Here is a 3,743-nt window from a genome sequence, read left to right on the forward strand (position 1 = left end):
AGAGAGGAAGGGGAAGCCAGAAATGTTACTGAAGAGCTCCAATACTTTTGCCGCTAGGATCCTAGGAGAAAGAAAAGATTTTAACCAGGGTTCGAAGGTTCCATCTTCTGGCCATCCAGTGTTGAAGGTCGGCCATTTGTTCCTGCAAAAAGATCTAGGGGTTTGAAGTAGACTGTCCCATGTCCTCGTCCGTCAGAGTCACAATCAAATTAAATTCCCTCCACTTGCAGGGTTACCCTGGGTTCGGGGAGGGGGTCCGAACCCCTTCCCCTCTATTTTGCATCTTGAGTGAATAAGACTGGAGTCGCTTTGGGCCGCCAGGAGTTTGTCCTTACTCAAGATTGCTTCTTTTTAGGGCAGTCTCGAATCCAATGTCCCTTTTCTTTGCAATAGGCACATTGGTCTTTATCTAGGGACCGCTTATGAATTCGGGTACCTGGTTGTTCTCTGATGGGCCCTTGATCTTTTTGAACAATGGTAGCTGAAACTCTAGTCATTTCTCTGGTGGCTTTGAGTTGTTTTTCCTCAGGGGCATCTCGATTGTTGTATACCCTCTGAGCAATGCGGAGTAGATCCTGAACCTGTTTACCTTCTAAATCTTCTAATTTTTGGAGCCCTTTTTTAATATCGGGCACGGCTTGGTTTACGGCCTGATTTTCAGGAGCCTCTGGATCCATGGGAGTATACTGTCTAAAGGCTTCCATTAATCTTTCTAGGAATACAGCAGGGCTTTCTGTCTTACCTTGTATTATTGAGTACACCTTGGCCAAATTAGTGGGCTTGTGTGCTGCAGCCTGGAGACCCACGAAACCTTCAAGATGGCAGACCTTCCCACCAAACCTTCAAGATGGCGGACCTTCCCGCCAAACTTTCAAGATGGCGGGGTTGGATCGCACTAGGTCCAACCTATGTAGAGAAAGGGGTCAACAGGCAATGGGAAACATGAAACATAGATCGCTGCGCGTAAACCAGATGTTACTGGCAAAACTCCTTGTAGGCGAACCGGCTCTCCGGCCTCCTGGTGGGAACCTAGATCCCACTCACCCAACCTGCTCTGGGGTCTCACTGCTGCCACCAGCAAAACCCCTTGCAGGCGAACCGGCTCTCCGGCCTCCCGGTGGGGTCCCAGATCCCACTTGACCAACCTGCTCTGGGTGAACCGGCCCACCGGCCTCCCGGTGTGATCCTAGATCCCACTCACCCAACCTGATGGGGTCTCACTGCTGCCACCAGCAAAACCCCCTGCAGGCGAGCCGGCTCTCCAGCCTCCCGGTGGGATCCCGGATCCCACTCGCCCAAGCTAAACCAGATGGCACAAATAGTGCCCCAGATGGGAGCCGGAGGACGTCTCCTTCCGTTCCCTACTGGCTGCCCTATAGCGCGTCCGCCAAGGCTTTTTGCCAGTTCCCGATACTGACCCCGCGCGGGAGTTCCTGAATGGACAGTGAAACAAACACACTCAGGTATTGAGAAACAAGCAGACAGACAGACAGACAGACAGAGCCTGCTCACTTACCGATCGGTGTCGGAAACAACCCTGTCGGAAACAACCCGTTGACTTGGGGTCTGGTGGGCTTTGAGGGAGAAAATCCCGGACGAGCCCCCATATGTAATGCCCAGAATTCGGGAGTCCCCCAGAAATGAACCACCAGAGTCCAGAGTCAAAGCCAAAAAGCAAGGGTCATTTATTGCAGGTTCGAACCCGGGCCTCTACTCACTCCAAGCTGGTGGAAGGGAGAGAGCCAGAGAGCCCCGAACAAAGGTGGGGTAGGACTTTTATGAGTTTGGGAAGGGGGAGTTACAGGAAATTGCGACATAGGTACAGTGATCCAATTATTATTATCCAATATTATTGACAGCAGGTTTAACCATTCACAGTGCCCAAAGTACTTGTTACTTTTGGCGGGATCCAATCACAACATTTAGAGTATTGACCAATCACAGAGTGGGCCCAGGACCCTCACGTAGGGCGTGACTAGGACCTTCATGTAGGGCGTGACTAGTCTTAACCTCCATCTTTAGGCCCGCCCCCAGAAATGTTAAGGGTGTTAGCTGGCCTTCAAGGTCAGAGGGGAAACCCGAATCAAATCTGCATCCTTACAGAGCCTGCTTGGGATTCTCTCTCTCCCTCTCTCTCTCTGCCTTTCCCCTGCCCTCCCACATCCATGTGCTCTCTCTCTCAAATGATAAAAAAAAATAAACGTTCAAGCTTTGGACATCATGTGTTGAATCTTAACTCTGTCTCCTAGATTTCTTATGCAATTTTAGGTTTTATAGTTAGATTTGAAAGATTTAATCTCTCTAAGCTGATATTTCTTTATCTGCAAAGTAACAGTAATAATTCACCTTAGCTCATGGGGGATGAGAACTGGAAGAGCAAGTGAGATGATGAAAAAGTTTAGAACTATCCCTGGAACAGGAACATGGTGAGCAGAGGAAATATATTAACTTGTTATCATCATCGTCTTCCTGTTGGAGGATTTATTAGATTGTGTTTTGGAATCAGTTCAGCCTCAGTTTTTGTTTCTGGCAATGACCTATTGGGTGAATATGATTCTTTTATTATATCAGCTGCATTTTGGGGAACCTTGAAAGTCGGCATGCTTTTGAATAGCATTGATTGTGTTCCCTGTTGAGTTCTAGAATGGTGTGAAAGCTATAGGTAGTGCTCAGAGGAAATTTTATAATTCGTAGAGCGTCCCCAAACAGTTGCTCCCCGGCTTCACAGCCCTGCAGGCTCAGAGACTACGAGATCCTAGCTAAGTTTCAGAGACCTCATTTGCCTGTGAGAGTGGACCCTGGATTCGTCTCAGGCTTCCAGCCTGGGCAGCTCTTCCAGTGAAGGTTGACTTCCCTGGTCATTGGGTAGAACCTCCATTAGCTCTTAATTCTGAGTAACAACCTTTAAGAACCAAACTGAACCTTTGGGTTGTTGACGTCTCCGATATATGCTTTGGTGTCCCGTGTACTCGTTCAAGATCTTGTAGCTGTAGTTTGCCTTAAGGGGAATTGTATCGTCTGTAAGGGACATGGGCCAGTTTCTGCCAATAAACTGATCAAGTGCATGCCCTCCTCCCTCTCTCTCCCTTCCCCTTCCCTCACCCCACCCGCTCCAAACCATTGTTCCCTGTATCTGATGGAGTTTTGTTTCCAGGGAGTAGACACTTGCCTTGTTTCTAATATGAAGTACCAGGTGTCTGCCATAGCCCAGTGGCCTCTATTCCAGGTTTGAAATCACACTGACCTCTACCTAATGCCTTACTGGTTAGTCATATGATTTTGAACATTTTTGATTCCATAGTTTTAACTTCCTATGTCATTATTCCTTAGTTCCTATCTCGAAGGTCATAGTGTTTTTTGAACCACACCGTCGTTAACTTCATACATACTCTTTCACACAGTTATGATAAAAACTGAAGTGCGAGATGAGAAGCCTTCTAGAAAAATGCTTTTGTTTTCTGTTTTTAGAAATAAAAGAATTGCTAATTTTGGGGTGCTATCATTGTATACAACAAGTTTTAGAAGAAGAAAAATTCTAAACTGAATCTCTTTATTTTTTAAATGTTTATTATTGAGGAGAGAGTGAGCAGGGGAAAGGCAGAGAGAGGGGGACAGAGGATCCAAAGCGGGCTCTGTCCTGAGAGCAGAGAGCCCCATGTGGGGCTTGAGTTCACGGACCATGAGATCATGACTTAAGCTGAAGTCAGATGCTTCACTGACTGAGGCACCCAGGCGCCTTTTTT

The 3,743-nt window shown here is 47.4% G+C and overlaps 1 long non-coding RNA gene across 1 annotated transcript in view; it reads left to right on the forward strand.

Annotated features, from left to right (window-relative positions):
- The first annotated feature begins 3,193 nt into the window (after positions 1 to 3,193).
- The window catches only part of LOC115281409, an 18,631-nt gene continuing 18,081 nt past the window's right edge, over positions 3,194 to 3,743 (forward strand). Inside the window, exon 1 of the long non-coding RNA XR_003904289.1 lies at positions 3,194 to 3,264. This is a non-coding gene — a long non-coding RNA (uncharacterized LOC115281409). The remainder of the gene's footprint in view (positions 3,265 to 3,743) is intronic.

This window comes from Suricata suricatta, chromosome 17, assembly GCF_006229205.1.
Source record: "Suricata suricatta isolate VVHF042 chromosome 17, meerkat_22Aug2017_6uvM2_HiC, whole genome shotgun sequence".
Classification (NCBI taxonomy): Eukaryota; Metazoa; Chordata; class Mammalia; order Carnivora; family Herpestidae; genus Suricata; species Suricata suricatta.